Here is a 17849-nt window from a genome sequence, read left to right on the forward strand (position 1 = left end):
TCCCCGCCTCTGATTCCCTGCCTCAGATTCCCTGCCTCAGATTCCTTGCCTCAGATTCCCTGCCTCTGATTACCCGCCTCTTATTCCCCGCCTCTGATTCCCCGCCTCTGATTCCCCGCCTCTGATTCCCTGCCTCTGTTTCCCCGCGTCTGATTCCCCGCGTCTGATTCCCCGCCTCAGATTCCCCGCCTCAGATTCCCCGCCTCAGATTCCCCGCCTCAGATTCCCCGCCTCACATTCCCCGCCTCAGATTCCCCGCCTCAGATTCCCCACCTCAGATTCCCTGCCTCTGATTGCCTGCCTCTGATTGCCTGCCTATGATTCCCTGCCTCTGATTCCCTGCCTATGATTCCCTGCCTCTGATTCCCTGCCTCTGATTCCCTGCCTCTGATTCCGCGCCTCTGATTCCACGCCTCTCTTCCGTATCTCTGATTCCCCGCCTCTAATTCCCTGCCTCTGATACCCTGCCTCTCTTTGCCTGCCTCTATTTTGGTGCCTCTTTCTCTGCATCTAGTTTCCCACATCTCATTTGCCCCCTCTGATAACCCGCCTCTGATTCCATGCCTCTGATTCCCCACCTCTGATTCCCTGCCTCTGATTCCCTGCCTCTGATACCCCGCCTCTGATTCCCTGCCTCAGATTCCCTGCCTCAGATTCCCTGCCTCAGATTCCCTGCATCTGATTCCCCGCCTATGATTCCCCGCCTCTTATTCCCCGCCTCTGATTACGCGCCTCTGATTCGCCGCCTCTGATTCCCTGCCTCTGTTTCCCAGCCTCTGATTCCCCGCCTCTGATTCCCCGCCTCAGATTCCCCGGCTCTGATTCCCTGCCTGAGATTCCCTGCCTCAGATTCCCTGCCTATGATTCCCTGCCTCTGAGTCCCCGCGTCAGATTCCCCGGCTCTGATTCCCTGCCTGAGATTCCCTGCCTCAGAATCCCCGCCTCAGATTCCCTGCCTCAGATTCCCCGCCTCAGATTCCCCGCCTCAGATTCCCCGCCTCAGATTCCCCGCCTCAAATTCCCCGCCTCAGATTCCCCGCCTCAGATTCCCCACCTCAGATTCCCCGCCTCAGATTCCCTGCCTCTGATTGCCTGCTTCTGATTCCCTGCCTCTGATTCCCTGCCTCTAAATCCCTGCCTCTGATTCACTGCCTCAGATTCCGCGCCTCTGATTCCCCGCCTCTCTTTCCGTGTCTCTGATTCCCCGCCTCAGATTCCCTGACTCACATACCCTGCCTCTCTTTGCCTGCCTCTATTTCCGTGCCTCTTTCTCTGCATCTAGTTTCCCACATCTCATTTGCCCCCTCTGATAACCCGCCTCTGATTGCATGCCTCTGATTCCCCGCCTCTGATTCCCCGCCTCTGATTCCCCGCCTCTGATTCCCTGCCTCAGAATCCCTGCCTCAGATTCCTTGCCTCAGATTCCCTGCCTCTGATTCCCCGCCTCTGATTCCCCGCCTCTTATTCCCCGCCTCTGATACCCCGCCTCTGATTCCCCGCCTCTGATTCCCTGCCTCTGTATCCCCGCCTCTGATTCCCCGCGTCTGATTCCCCGCCTCAGATTCCCCGGCTCTGATTCCCAGCCTGAGATTCCATGCCTCAGATTCCCTGCCTCAGATTCCCTGCCTCAGATTCACCGCCTCAGATTCCCCGCCTCAGATTCCACGCCTCAGATTCCCCACCTCAGATTCCCCACCTCACATTCCCCACCTCAGATTCCCCGCCTCAGATTCCCTGCCTCAGATTCCCTGTCTCAGATTCGCTGCCTCAGATTCCCTTCATCTGATTCCCATCATCTGATTCCCTGCCTCTGATTCCCTGCCTCTGATTCCCTGCCTCTGATTCCCCGCCTCTGATTCCCCGCCTCAGATTGACTGCCTCAGATTCCCTGCCTCAGATTCCCTGCCTCTGATTCCCCACCTCTAAATCCCTGCCTCTGATTGCCTGCCTCTGATTCTGCGCCTCTGATTCCCCGCCTCTCTTTCCGTATCTCTGATTCCCCGCCTCAGATTCACTGCCTCACATACCCTGCCTCTCTTTGCCTGCCTCTATTTCCGTGCCTCTTTCTCTGCATCTAGTTTCCCACATCTCATTTGCCCCCTCTGATAACCCGCCTCTGATTCCATGCGTCTGATTCCCCGCCTCTGATTTCCCCGCCTCTGGTTCCCCTCCTCTGATTCCCTGCCTCAGAATCCCTGCCTCAGATTCCTTGCCTCAGATTCCTTGCCTCTGATTCCCCGCCTCTGATTCCCCGCCTCCTATTCCCCGCCTCTGATTCCCCGCCTCTGATTCCCCGCCTCTGATTCCCTGCCTCAGATTCCCTGCCTCTGATTGCCTTCCTCTGATTCCCTGCCTCTGATTCCCTCCCTCTGATTCCCTGCCTCTGATTCCCTGCCTCTGATTCCCTGCCTCTGATTCCCTGCCTCTGATTCCGCACGGCTGATTCCACGCCTCTCTGACCGTGTCTCTGATTCCCCGCCTCTGATTCCCTGCCTCTGATACCCTGCCTCTCTTTGCCTGCCTCTATTTCCGTGCCTCTTCCTCTGCATCTAGTTTCCCACATCTCAATTGCCCCCTCTGATAACCCACCTCTGATTCCATGCCTCTGATTCCCCACCTCTGATTCCCCGCCTCTGATTCCCTGCCTCAGATTCCCTGCCTCAGATTCCTTGCCTCAGATTCCCTGCCTCTGATTACCCGCCCCTTATTCCCCGCCTCTGATTCCCCGCCTCTGATTCCCCGCCTCTGATTCCCTGCCTCTGTTTCCCCGCGTCTGATTCCCCGCGTCTGATTCCCCGCCTCAGATTCCCTGGCTCTGATTCCCTGCCTGAGATTCCATGCCTCAGAATCCCCGCCTCAGATTCCCTGCCTCAGATTCCCCGCCTCAGGTTCCCCGCCTCAGATTCCCCGCCTCAGATTCCCTCCCTCTGATTCCCTGCCTCTGATTCCCTGCCTCTGATTCCCTGCCTCTGATTCCCTGCCTCTGATTCCGCACGGCTGATTCCACGCCTCTCTGACCGTGTCTCTGATTCCCCGCCTCTGATTCCCTGCCTCTGATACCCTGCCTCTCTTTGCCTGCCTCTATTTCCGTGCCTCTTCCTCTGCATCTAGTTTCCCACATCTCAATTGCCCCCTCTGATAACCCACCTCTGATTCCATGCCTCTGATTCCCTGCCTCTGATTACCCGCCTCTTATTCCCCGCCTCTGATTCCCCGCCTCTGATTCCCCGCCTCTGATTCCCTGCCTCAGATTCCCTGCCTCTGATTGCCTTCCTCTGATTCCCTGCCTCTGATTCCCTCCCTCTGATTCCCTGCCTCTGATTCCCTGCCTCTGATTCCCTGCCTCTGATTCCCTGCCTCTGATTCCGCACGGCTGATTCCACGCCTCTCTGACCGTGTCTCTGATTCCCCGCCTCAGATTCACTGCCTCACATACCCTGCCTCTCTTTGCCTGCCTCTATTTCCGTGCCTCTTTCTCTGCATCTAGTTTCCCACATCTCATTTGCCCCCTCTGATAACCCGCCTCTGATTCCATGCGTCTGATTCCCCGCCTCTGATTTCCCCGCCTCTGGTTCCCCTCCTCTGATTCCCTGCCTCAGAATCCCTGCCTCAGATTCCTTGCCTCAGATTCCTTGCCTCTGATTCCCCGCCTCTGATTCCCCGCCTCCTATTCCCCGCCTCTGATTCCCCGCCTCTGATTCCCCGCCTCTGATTCCCTGCCTCAGATTCCCTGCCTCTGATTGCCTTCCTCTGATTCCCTGCCTCTGATTCCCTCCCTCTGATTCCCTGCCTCTGATTCCCTGCCTCTGATTCCCTGCCTCTGATTCCCTGCCTCTGATTCCGCACGGCTGATTCCACGCCTCTCTGACCGTGTCTCTGATTCCCCGCCTCTGATTCCCTGCCTCTGATACCCTGCCTCTCTTTGCCTGCCTCTATTTCCGTGCCTCTTCCTCTGCATCTAGTTTCCCACATCTCAATTGCCCCCTCTGATAACCCACCTCTGATTCCATGCCTCTGATTCCCCACCTCTGATTCCCCGCCTCTGATTCCCTGCCTCAGATTCCCTGCCTCAGATTCCTTGCCTCAGATTCCCTGCCTCTGATTACCCGCCCCTTATTCCCCGCCTCTGATTCCCCGCCTCTGATTCCCCGCCTCTGATTCCCTGCCTCTGTTTCCCCGCGTCTGATTCCCCGCGTCTGATTCCCCGCCTCAGATTCCCTGGCTCTGATTCCCTGCCTGAGATTCCATGCCTCAGAATCCCCGCCTCAGATTCCCTGCCTCAGATTCCCCGCCTCAGGTTCCCCGCCTCAGATTCCCCGCCTCAGATTCCCTCCCTCTGATTCCCTGCCTCTGATTCCCTGCCTCTGATTCCCTGCCTCTGATTCCCTGCCTCTGATTCCGCACGGCTGATTCCACGCCTCTCTGACCGTGTCTCTGATTCCCCGCCTCTGATTCCCTGCCTCTGATACCCTGCCTCTCTTTGCCTGCCTCTATTTCCGTGCCTCTTCCTCTGCATCTAGTTTCCCACATCTCAATTGCCCCCTCTGATAACCCACCTCTGATTCCATGCCTCTGATTCCCTGCCTCTGATTACCCGCCTCTTATTCCCCGCCTCTGATTCCCCGCCTCTGATTCCCCGCCTCTGATTCCCTGCCTCTGTATCCCCGCGTCTGATTCCCCGCGTCTGATTCCCCGCCTCAGATTCCCCGGCTCTGATTCCCTGCCTGAGATTCCATGCCTCAGAATCCCCGCCTCAGATTCCCTGCCTCAGATTCCCCGCCTCAGATTCCCCACCTCAGATTCCCCGCCTCAGATTCCCTGCCTCAGATTCCCCGCCTCAGATTCCACGCCTCAGATTCCCCGCCTCAGATTCCCCGCCTCAGATTCCCTGCCTCAGAATCCCCGCCTCAGATTCCCTGCCTCAGATTCCCCGCCTCAGATTCCCCACCTCAGATTCCCCGCCTCAGATTCCCTGCCTCAGATTCCCCGCCTCAGATTCCACGCCTCAGATTCCCCGCCTCAGATTCCCCGCCTCAGATTCCCTGCCTCAGATTCCTCGCCTCTGATTCCCTGCCTCAGATTCCCCGCCTCTGATTCCCTGCCTCTGTTTCCCCGCGTCTGATTCCCCGCGTCTGATTCCCCGCCTCAGATTCCCCGGCTCTGATTCCCTGCCTGAGATTCCATGCCTCAGAATCCCCGCCTCAGATTCCCTGCCTCAGATTCCCCGCCTCAGATTCCCCACCTCAGATTCCCCGCCTCAGATTCCCTGCCTCAGATTCCCCGCCTCAGATTCCACGCCTCAGATTCCCCGCCTCAGATTCCTCGCCTCTGATTCCCTGCCTCAGATTCCCTGCCTCTGATTGCCTTCCTCTGATTCCCTGCCTCTGATTCCCTCCCTCTGATTCCCTGCCTCTGATTCCGCACGGCTGATTCCACGCCTCTCTGACCGTGTCTCTGATTGCCCGCCTCTGATTCCCTGCCTCTGATACCCTGCCTCTCTTTGCCTGCCTCTATTTCGGTGCCTCTTTCTCTGCATCTAGTTTCCCACATCTCATTTGCCCCCTCTGATAACCCGCCTCTGATTCCATGCCTCTGATTCCCCACCTCTGATTCCCTGCCTCTGATTCCCTGCCTCTGATACCCCGCCTCTGATTCCCTGCCTCAGATTCCCTGCCTCAGATTCCCTGCCTCAGATTCCCTGCATCTGATTCCCCGCCTCTGATTCCCCGCCTCTTATTCCCCGCCTCTGATTACGCGCCTCTGATTCCCCGCCTCTGATTCCCTGCCTCTGTTTCCCAGCCTCTGATTCCCCGCCTCTGATTCCCCGCCTCAGATTCCCCGGCTCTGATTCCCTGCCTGAGATTCCCTGCCTCAGATTCCCTGCCTATGATTCCCTGCCTCTGAGTCCCCGCGTCAGATTCCCCGGCTCTGATTCCCTGCCTGAGATTCCCTGCCTCAGAATCCCCGCCTCAGATTCCCTGCCTCAGATTCCCCGCCTCAGATTCCCCGCCTCAGATTCCCCGCCTCAGATTCCCCGCCTCAAATTCCCCGCCTCAGATTCCCCGCCTCAGATTCCCCACCTCAGATTCCCCGCCTCAGATTCCCTGCCTCTGATTGCCTGCTTCTGATTCCCTGCCTCTGATTCCCTGCCTCTAAATCCCTGCCTCTGATTCACTGCCTCAAATTCCGCGCCTCTGATTCCCCGCCTCTCTTTCCGTGTCTCTGATTCCCCGCCTCAGATTCCCTGACTCACATACCCTGCCTCTCTTTGCCTGCCTCTATTTCCGTGCCTCTTTCTCTGCATCTAGTTTCCCACATCTCATTTGCCCCCTCTGATAACCCGCCTCTGATTCCATGCCTCTGATTCCCCGCCTCTGATTCCCCGCCTCTGATTCCCCGCCTCTGATTCCCTGCCTCAGAATCCCTGCCTCAGATTCCTTGCGTCAGATTCCCTGCCTCTGATTCCCCGCCTCTGATTCCCCGCCTCTTATTCCCCGCCTCTGATACCCCGCCTCTGATTCCCCGCCTCTGATTCCCTGCCTCTGTATCCCCGCCTCTGATTCCCCGCGTCTGATTCCCCGCCTCAGATTCCCCGGCTCTGATTCCCAGCCTGAGATTCCATGCCTCAGATTCCCTGCCTCAGATTCCCTGCCTCAGATTCACCGCCTCAGATTCCCCGCCTCAGATTCCACGCCTCAGATTCCCCACCTCAGATTCCCCACCTCACATTCCCCACCTCAGATTCCCCGCCTCAGATTCCCTGCCTCAGATTCCCTGTCTCAGATTCGCTGCCTCAGATTCCCTTCATCTGATTCCCATCATCTGATTCCCTGCCTCTGATTCCCTGCCTCTGATTCCATGCCTCTGATTCCCCGCCTCTGATTCCCCGCCTCAGATTGACTGCCTCAGATTCCCTGCCTCAGATTCCCTGCCTCTGATTCCCCACCTCTAAATCCCTGCCTCTGATTGCCTGCCTCTGATTCTGCGCCTCTGATTCCCCGCCTCTCTTTCCGTATCTCTGATTCCCCGCCTCAGATTCACTGCCTCACATACCCTGCCTCTCTTTGCCTGCCTCTATTTCCGTGCCTCTTTCTCTGCATCTAGTTTCCCACATCTCATTTGCCCCCTCTGATAACCCGCCTCTGATTCCATGCGTCTGATTCCCCGCCTCTGATTTCCCCGCCTCTGCTTCCCCGCCTCCGATTCCCTGCCTCAGAATCCCTGCCTCAGATTCCTTGCCTCAGATTCCTTGCCTCTGATTCCCCGCCTCTGATTCCCCGCCTCCTATTCCCCACCTCTGATTCCCCGCCTCTGATTCCCCGCCTCTGATTCCCTGCCTCAGATTCCCTGCCTCTGATTGCCTTCGTCTGATTCCCTGCCTCTGATTCCCTCCCTCTGATTTCCTGCCTCTGATTCCCTGCCTCTGATTCCCTGCATCTGATTCCCTGCCTCTGATTCCGCACGGCTGATTCCACGCCTCTCTGACCGTGTCTCTGATTCCACGCCTCTGATTCCCTGCCTCTGATACCCTGCCTCTCTTTGCCTGCCTCTATTTCCGTGCCTCTTCCTCTGCATCTAGTTTCCCACATCTCAATTTTCCCCTCTGATAACCCACCTCTGATTCCATGCCTCTGATTCCCCACCTCTGATTCCCCGCCTCTGATTCCCTGCCTCAGATTCCCTGCCTCAGATTCCTTGCCTCAGATTCCCTGCCTCTGATTACCCGCCCCTTATTCCCCGCCTCTGATTCCCCGCCTCTGATTCCCCGCCTCTGATTCCCTGCCTCTGTTTCCCCGCGTCTGATTCCCCGCGTCTGATTCCCCGCCTCAGATTCCATGGCTCTGATTCCCTGCCTGAGATTCCATGCCTCAGAATCCCCGCCTCAGATTCCCTGCCTCAGATTCCCCGCCTCAGGTTCCCCGCCTCAGATTCCCTGCCTCAGATTCCCTCCCTCTGATTCCCTGCCTCTGATTCCCCGCCTCTGATTCCCTGCCTCTGATTCCCTGCCTCTGATTCCGCACGGCTGATTCCACGCCTCTCTGACCGTGTCTCTGATTCCCCGCCTCTGATTCCCTGCCTCTGATACCCTGCCTCACTTTGCCTGCCTCTATTTCCGTGCCTCTTCCTCTGCATCTAGTTTCCCACATCTCAATTGCCCCCTCTGATAACCCACCTCTGATTCCATGCCTCTGATTCCCTGCCTCTGATTACCCTCCTCTTATTCCCCGCCTCTGATTCCCCGCCTCTGATTCCCCGCCTCTGATTCCCTGCCTCTGTTTCCCCGCATCTGATTCCCCACGTCTGATTCCCCGCCTCAGATTCCCCGGCTCTGATTCCCTGCCTGAGATTCCATGCCTCAGAATCCCCGCCTCAGATTCCCTGCCTCAGATTCCCCGCCTCAGATTCCCCACCTCAGATTCCCCGCCTCAGATTCCCTGCCTCAGATTCCCCGCCTCAGATTCCACGCCTCAGATTCCACGCCTCAGATTCCCCACCTCAGATTCCCCACCTCACATTCCCCACCTCAGATTCCCCGCCTCAGATTCCCTGCCTCAGATTCCCTGTCTCAGATTCGCTGCCTCAGATTCCCTTCATCTGATTCCCATCATCTGATTCCCTGCCTCTGATTCCCTGCCTCTGATTCCATGCCTCTGATTCCCCACCTCTGATTCCCCGCCTCAGATTGACTGCCTCAGATTCCCTGCCTCAGATTCCCTGCCTCTGATTCCCCACCTCTAAATCCCTGCCTCTGATTGCCTGCCTCTGATTCTGCGCCTCTGATTCCACGCCTCTCTTTCCGTATCTCTGATTCCCCGCCTCAGATTCACTGCCTCACATACCCTGCCTCTCTTTGCCTGCCTCTATTTCCATGCCTCTTTCTCTGCATCTAGTTTCCCACATCTCATTTGCCCCCTCTGATAACCCGCCTCTGATTCCATGCGTCTGATTCCCCGCCTCTGATTTCCCCGCCTCTGCTTCCCCGCCTCTGATTCCCTGCCTCAGAATCCCTGCCTCAGATTCCTTGCCTCAGATTCCTTGCCTCTGATTCCCCGCCTCTGATTCCCCGCCTCCTATTCCCCGCCTCTGATTCCCCGCCTCTGATTCCCTGCCTCTGTTTCCCCGCGTCTGATTCCCCGCGTCTGATTCCCCGCCTCAGATTCCCCGGCTCTGATTCCCTGCCTGAGATTCCATGCCTCAGAATCCCCGCCTCAGATTCCCTGCCTCAGATTCCCCGCCTCAGATTCCCCGCCTCAGATTCCCCGCCTCAGATTCCCTGCCTCAGATTCCCCGCCTCAGATTCCACGCCTCAGATTCCCCGCCTCAGATTCCCCGCCTCAGTTTCCCTGCCTCAGATTCCCTGCCTCAGATTCCCAGCCTCAGATTCCCTGCCTCTGATTGCCTTCCTCTGATTCCCTGCCTCTGATTCCCTCCCTCTGATTCCCTGCCTCTGATTCCCTGCCTCTGATTCCCTGCCTCTGATTCCCTGCCTCTGATTCCGCACGGCTGATTCCACGCCTCTCTGACCGTGTCTCTGATTCCCCGCCTCTGATTCCCTGCCTCTGATACCCTGCCTCTCTTTGCCTGCCTCTATTTCCGTGCCTCTTCCTCTGCATCTAGTTTCCCACATCTCAATTGCCCCCTCTGATAACCCACCTCTGATTCCATGCCTCTGATTCCCTGCCTCTGATTACCCGCCTCTTATTCCCCGCCTCTGATTCCCCGCCTCTGATTCCCCGCCTCTGATTCCCTGCCTCTGTTTCCCCGCGTCTGATTCCCCGCGTCTGATTCCCCGCCTCAGATTCCCCGGCTCTGATTCCCTGCCTGAGATTCCATGCCTCAGAATCCCCGCCTCAGATTCCCTGCCTCAGATTCCCCGCCTCAGATTCCCCACGTCAGATTCCCCGCCTCAGATTCCCTGCCTCAGATTCCCCGCCTCAGATTCCACGCCTCAGATTCCCCGCCTCAGATTCCCCGCCTCAGATTCCCTGCCTCAGATTCCTCGCCTCTGATTCCCTGCCTCAGATTCCCTGCCTCTGATTGCCTTCCTCTGATTCCCTGCCTCTGATTCCCTCCCTCTGATTCCCTGCCTCTGATTCCCTGCCTCTGATTCCCTGCCTCTGATTCCCTGCCTCTGATTCCGCACGGCTGATTCCACGCCTCTCTGACCGTGTCTCTGATTCCCCGCCTCTGATTCCCTGCCTCTGATACCCTGCCTCTCTTTGCCTGCCTCTATTTCCGTGCCTCTTGCTCTGCATCTAGTTTCCCACATCTCAATTGCCCCCTCTGATAACCCACCTCTGATTCCATGCCTCTGATTCCCCACCTCTGATTCCCCGCCTCTGATTCCCTGCCTCAGATTCCCTGCCTCAGATTCCTTGCCTCAGATTCCCTGCCTCTGATTACCCGCCTCTTATTCCCCGCCTCTGATTCCCCGCCTCTGATTCCCCGCCTCTGATTCCCTGCCTCTGTTTCCCCGCGTCTGATTCCCCGCGTCTGATTCCCCGCCTCAGATTCCCCGCCTCAGATTCCCCGCCTCAGATTCCCCGCCTCAGATTCCCCGCCTCACATTCCCCGCCTCAGATTCCCCGCCTCAGATTCCCCACCTCAGATTCCCTGCCTCTGATTGCCTGCCTCTGATTGCCTGCCTATGATTCCCTGCCTCTGATTCCCTGCCTATGATTCCCTGCCTCTGATTCCCTGCCTCTGATTCCCTGCCTCTGATTCCGCGCCTCTGATTCCACGCCTCTCTTCCGTATCTCTGATTCCCCGCCTCTAATTCCCTGCCTCTGATACCCTGCCTCTCTTTGCCTGCCTCTATTTTGGTGCCTCTTTCTCTGCATCTAGTTTCCCACATCTCATTTGCCCCCTCTGATAACCCGCCTCTGATTCCATGCCTCTGATTCCCCACCTCTGATTCCCTGCCTCTGATTCCCTGCCTCTGATACCCCGCCTCTGATTCCCTGCCTCAGATTCCCTGCCTCAGATTCCCTGCCTCAGATTCCCTGCATCTGATTCCCCGCCTATGATTCCCCGCCTCTTATTCCCCGCCTCTGATTACGCGCCTCTGATTCGCCGCCTCTGATTCCCTGCCTCTGTTTCCCAGCCTCTGATTCCCCGCCTCTGATTCCCCGCCTCAGATTCCCCGGCTCTGATTCCCTGCCTGAGATTCCCTGCCTCAGATTCCCTGCCTATGATTCCCTGCCTCTGAGTCCCCGCGTCAGATTCCCCGGCTCTGATTCCCTGCCTGAGATTCCCTGCCTCAGAATCCCCGCCTCAGATTCCCTGCCTCAGATTCCCCGCCTCAGATTCCCCGCCTCAGATTCCCCGCCTCAGATTCCCCGCCTCAAATTCCCCGCCTCAGATTCCCCGCCTCAGATTCCCCACCTCAGATTCCCCGCCTCAGATTCCCTGCCTCTGATTGCCTGCTTCTGATTCCCTGCCTCTGATTCCCTGCCTCTAAATCCCTGCCTCTGATTCACTGCCTCAGATTCCGCGCCTCTGATTCCCCGCCTCTCTTTCCGTGTCTCTGATTCCCCGCCTCAGATTCCCTGACTCACATACCCTGCCTCTCTTTGCCTGCCTCTATTTCCGTGCCTCTTTCTCTGCATCTAGTTTCCCACATCTCATTTGCCCCCTCTGATAACCCGCCTCTGATTCCATGCCTCTGATTCCCCGCCTCTGATTCCCCGCCTCTGATTCCCCGCCTCTGATTCCCTGCCTCAGAATCCCTGCCTCAGATTCCTTGCCTCAGATTCCCTGCCTCTGATTCCCCGCCTCTGATTCCCCGCCTCTTATTCCCCGCCTCTGATACCCCGCCTCTGATTCCCCGCCTCTGATTCCCTGCCTCTGTATCCCCGCCTCTGATTCCCCGCGTCTGATTCCCCGCCTCAGATTCCCCGGCTCTGATTCCCAGCCTGAGATTCCATGCCTCAGATTCCCTGCCTCAGATTCCCTGCCTCAGATTCACCGCCTCAGATTCCCCGCCTCAGATTCCACACCTCAGATTCCCCACCTCAGATTCCCCACCTCACATTCCCCACCTCAGATTCCCCGCCTCAGATTCCCTGCCTCAGATTCCCTGTCTCAGATTCGCTGCCTCAGATTCCCTTCATCTGATTCCCATCATCTGATTCCCTGCCTCTGATTCCCTGCCTCTGATTCCCTGCCTCTGATTCCCCGCCTCTGATTCCCCGCCTCAGATTGACTGCCTCAGATTCCCTGCCTCAGATTCCCTGCCTCTGATTCCCCACCTCTAAATCCCTGCCTCTGATTGCCTGCCTCTGATTCTGCGCCTCTGATTCCCCGCCTCTCTTTCCGTATCTCTGATTCCCCGCCTCAGATTCACTGCCTCACATACCCTGCCTCTCTTTGCCTGCCTCTATTTCCGTGCCTCTTTCTCTGCATCTAGTTTCCCACATCTCATTTGCCCCCTCTGATAACCCGCCTCTGATTCCATGCGTCTGATTCCCCGCCTCTGATTTCCCCGCCTCTGGTTCCCCTCCTCTGATTCCCTGCCTCAGAATCCCTGCCTCAGATTCCTTGCCTCAGATTCCTTGCCTCTGATTCCCCGCCTCTGATTCCCCGCCTCCTATTCCCCGCCTCTGATTCCCCGCCTCTGATTCCCCGCCTCTGATTCCCTGCCTCAGATTCCCTGCCTCTGATTGCCTTCCTCTGATTCCCTGCCTCTGATTCCCTCCCTCTGATTCCCTGCCTCTGATTCCCTGCCTCTGATTCCCTGCCTCGGATTCCCTGCCTCTGATTCCGCACGGCTGATTCCACGCCTCTCTGACCGTGTCTCTGATTCCCCGCCTCTGATTCCCTGCCTCTGATACCCTGCCTCTCTTTGCCTGCCTCTATTTCCGTGCCTCTTCCTCTGCATCTAGTTTCCCACATCTCAATTGCCCCCTCTGATAACCCACCTCTGATTCCATGCCTCTGATTCCCCACCTCTGATTCCCCGCCTCTGATTCCCTGCCTCAGATTCCCTGCCTCAGATTCCTTGCCTCAGATTCCCTGCCTCTGATTACCCGCCCCTTATTCCCCGCCTCTGATTCCCCGCCTCTGATTCCCCGCCTCTGATTCCCTGCCTCTGTTTCCCCGCGTCTGATTCCCCGCGTCTGATTCCCCGCCTCAGATTCCCTGGCTCTGATTCCCTGCCTGAGATTCCATGCCTCAGAATCCCCGCCTCAGATTCCCTGCCTCAGATTCCCCGCCTCAGGTTCCCCGCCTCAGATTCCCCGCCTCAGATTCCCTCCCTCTGATTCCCTGCCTCTGATTCCCTGCCTCTGATTCCCTGCCTCTGATTCCCTGCCTCTGATTCCGCACGGCTGATTCCACGCCTCTCTGACCGTGTCTCTGATTCCCCGCCTCTGATTCCCTGCCTCTGATACCCTGCCTCTCTTTGCCTGCCTCTATTTCCGTGCCTCTTCCTCTGCATCTAGTTTCCCACATCTCAATTGCCCCCTCTGATAACCCACCTCTGATTCCATGCCTCTGATTCCCTGCCTCTGATTACCCGCCTCTTATTCCCCGCCTCTGATTCCCCGCCTCTGATTCCCCGCCTCTGATTCCCTGCCTCAGATTCCCTGCCTCTGATTGCCTTCCTCTGATTCCCTGCCTCTGATTCCCTCCCTCTGATTCCCTGCCTCTGATTCCCTGCCTCTGATTCCCTGCCTCTGATTCCCTGCCTCTGATTCCGCACGGCTGATTCCACGCCTCTCTGACCGTGTCTCTGATTCCCCGCCTCAGATTCACTGCCTCACATACCCTGCCTCTCTTTGCCTGCCTCTATTTCCGTGCCTCTTTCTCTGCATCTAGTTTCCCACATCTCATTTGCCCCCTCTGATAACCCGCCTCTGATTCCATGCGTCTGATTCCCCGCCTCTGATTTCCCCGCCTCTGGTTCCCCTCCTCTGATTCCCTGCCTCAGAATCCCTGCCTCAGATTCCTTGCCTCAGATTCCTTGCCTCTGATTCCCCGCCTCTGATTCCCCGCCTCCTATTCCCCGCCTCTGATTCCCCGCCTCTGATTCCCCGCCTCTGATTCCCTGCCTCAGATTCCCTGCCTCTGATTGCCTTCCTCTGATTCCCTGCCTCTGATTCCCTCCCTCTGATTCCCTGCCTCTGATTCCCTGCCTCTGATTCCCTGCCTCTGATTCCCTGCCTCTGATTCCGCACGGCTGATTCCACGCCTCTCTGACCGTGTCTCTGATTCCCCGCCTCTGATTCCCTGCCTCTGATACCCTGCCTCTCTTTGCCTGCCTCTATTTCCGTGCCTCTTCCTCTGCATCTAGTTTCCCACATCTCAATTGCCCCCTCTGATAACCCACCTCTGATTCCATGCCTCTGATTCCCCACCTCTGATTCCCCGCCTCTGATTCCCTGCCTCAGATTCCCTGCCTCAGATTCCTTGCCTCAGATTCCCTGCCTCTGATTACCCGCCCCTTATTCCCCGCCTCTGATTCCCCGCCTCTGATTCCCCGCCTCTGATTCCCTGCCTCTGTTTCCCCGCGTCTGATTCCCCGCGTCTGATTCCCCGCCTCAGATTCCCTGGCTCTGATTCCCTGCCTGAGATTCCATGCCTCAGAATCCCCGCCTCAGATTCCCTGCCTCAGATTCCCCGCCTCAGGTTCCCCGCCTCAGATTCCCCGCCTCAGATTCCCTCCCTCTGATTCCCTGCCTCTGATTCCCTGCCTCTGATTCCCTGCCTCTGATTCCCTGCCTCTGATTCCGCACGGCTGATTCCACGCCTCTCTGACCGTGTCTCTGATTCCCCGCCTCTGATTCCCTGCCTCTGATACCCTGCCTCTCTTTGCCTGCCTCTATTTCCGTGCCTCTTCCTCTGCATCTAGTTTCCCACATCTCAATTGCCCCCTCTGATAACCCACCTCTGATTCCATGCCTCTGATTCCCTGCCTCTGATTACCCGCCTCTTATTCCCCGCCTCTGATTCCCCGCCTCTGATTCCCCGCCTCTGATTCCCTGCCTCTGTATCCCCGCGTCTGATTCCCCGCGTCTGATTCCCCGCCTCAGATTCCCCGGCTCTGATTCCCTGCCTGAGATTCCATGCCTCAGAATCCCCGCCTCAGATTCCCTGCCTCAGATTCCCCGCCTCAGATTCCCCACCTCAGATTCCCCGCCTCAGATTCCCTGCCTCAGATTCCCCGCCTCAGATTCCACGCCTCAGATTCCCCGCCTCAGATTCCCCGCCTCAGATTCCCTGCCTCAGAATCCCCGCCTCAGATTCCCTGCCTCAGATTCCCCGCCTCAGATTCCCCACCTCAGATTCCCCGCCTCAGATTCCCTGCCTCAGATTCCCCGCCTCAGATTCCACGCCTCAGATTCCCCGCCTCAGATTCCCCGCCTCAGATTCCCTGCCTCAGATTCCTCGCCTCTGATTCCCTGCCTCAGATTCCCCGCCTCTGATTCCCTGCCTCTGTTTCCCCGCGTCTGATTCCCCGCGTCTGATTCCCCGCCTCAGATTCCCCGGCTCTGATTCCCTGCCTGAGATTCCATGCCTCAGAATCCCCGCCTCAGATTCCCTGCCTCAGATTCCCCGCCTCAGATTCCCCACCTCAGATTCCCCGCCTCAGATTCCCTGCCTCAGATTCCCCGCCTCAGATTCCACGCCTCAGATTCCCCGCCTCAGATTCCTCGCCTCTGATTCCCTGCCTCAGATTCCCTGCCTCTGATTGCCTTCCTCTGATTCCCTGCCTCTGATTCCCTCCCTCTGATTCCCTGCCTCTGATTCCGCACGGCTGATTCCACGCCTCTCTGACCGTGTCTTTGATTGCCCGCCTCTGATTCCCTGCCTCTGATACCCTGCCTCTCTTTGCCTGCCTCTATTTCGGTGCCTCTTTCTCTGCATCTAGTTTCCCACATCTCATTTGCCCCCTCTGATAACCCGCCTCTGATTCCATGCCTCTGATTCCCCACCTCTGATTCCCTGCCTCTGATTCCCTGCCTCTGATACCCCGCCTCTGATTCCCTGCCTCAGATTCCCTGCCTCAGATTCCCTGCCTCAGATTCCCTGCATCTGATTCCCCGCCTCTGATTCCCCGCCTCTTATTCCCCGCCTCTGATTACGCGCCTCTGATTCCCCGCCTCTGATTCCCTGCCTCTGTTTCCCAGCCTCTGATTCCCCGCCTCTGATTCCCCGCCTCAGATTCCCCGGCTCTGATTCCCTGCCTGAGATTCCCTGCCTCAGATTCCCTGCCTATGATTCCCTGCCTCTGAGTCCCCGCGTCAGATTCCCCGGCTCTGATTCCCTGCCTGAGATTCCCTGCCTCAGAATCCCCGCCTCAGATTCCCTGCCTCAGATTCCCCGCCTCAGATTCCCCGCCTCAGATTCCCCGCCTCAGATTCCCCGCCTCAAATTCCCCGCCTCAGATTCCCCGCCTCAGATTCCCCACCTCAGATTCCCCGCCTCAGATTCCCTGCCTCTGATTGCCTGCTTCTGATTCCCTGCCTCTGATTCCCTGCCTCTAAATCCCTGCCTCTGATTCACTGCCTCAGATTCCGCGCCTCTGATTCCCCGCCTCTCTTTCCGTGTCTCTGATTCCCCGCCTCAGATTCCCTGACTCACATACCCTGCCTCTCTTTGCCTGCCTCTATTTCCGTGCCTCTTTCTCTGCATCTAGTTTCCCACATCTCATTTGCCCCCTCTGATAACCCGCCTCTGATTCCATGCCTCTGATTCCCCGCCTCTGATTCCCCGCCTCTGATTCCCCGCCTCTGATTCCCTGCCTCAGAATCCCTGCCTCAGATTCCTTGCCTCAGATTCCCTGCCTCTGATTCCCCGCCTCTGATTCCCCGCCTCTTATTCCCCGCCTCTGATACCCCGCCTCTGATTCCCCGCCTCTGATTCCCTGCCTCTGTATCCCCGCCTCTGATTCCCCGCGTCTGATTCCCCGCCTCAGATTCCCCGGCTCTGATTCCCAGCCTGAGATTCCATGCCTCAGATTCCCTGCCTCAGATTCCCTGCCTCAGATTCACCGCCTCAGATTCCCCGCCTCAGATTCCACGCCTCAGATTCCCCACCTCAGATTCCCCACCTCACATTCCCCACCTCAGATTCCCCGCCTCAGATTCCCTGCCTCAGATTCCCCGCCTCAGATTCCCTGTCTCAGATTCGCTGCCTCAGATTCCCTTCATCTGATTCCCATCATCTGATTCCCTGCCTCTGATTCCCTGCCTCTGATTCCATGCCTCTGATTCCCCGCCTCTGATTCCCCGCCTCAGATTGACTGCCTCAGATTCCCTGCCTCAGATTCCCTGCCTCTGATTCCCCACCTCTAAATCCCTGCCTCTGATTGCCTGCCTCTGATTCTGCGCCTCTGATTCCCCGCCTCTCTTTCCGTATCTCTGATTCCCCGCCTCAGATTCACTGCCTCACATACCCTGCCTCTCTTTGCCTGCCTCTATTTCCGTGCCTCTTTCTCTGCATCTAGTTTCCCACATCTCATTTGCCCCCTCTGATAACCCGCCTCTGATTCCATGCGTCTGATTCCCCGCCTCTGATTTCCCCGCCTCTGCTTCCCCGCCTCCGATTCCCTGCCTCAGAATCCCTGCCTCAGATTCCTTGCCTCAGATTCCTTGCCTCTGATTCCCCGCCTCTGATTCCCCGCCTCCTATTCCCCACCTCTGATTCCCCGCCTCTGATTCCCCGCCTCTGATTCCCTGCCTCAGATTCCCTGCCTCTGATTGCCTTCGTCTGATTCCCTGCCTCTGATTCCCTCCCTCTGATTTCCTGCCTCTGATTCCCTGCCTCTGATTCCCTGCATCTGATTCCCTGCCTCTGATTCCGCACGGCTGATTCCACGCCTCTCTGACCGTGTCTCTGATTCCACG

Source organism: Narcine bancroftii, chromosome 3, assembly GCF_036971445.1.
Source record: "Narcine bancroftii isolate sNarBan1 chromosome 3, sNarBan1.hap1, whole genome shotgun sequence".
NCBI lineage: Eukaryota > Metazoa > Chordata > Chondrichthyes > Torpediniformes > Narcinidae > Narcine > Narcine bancroftii.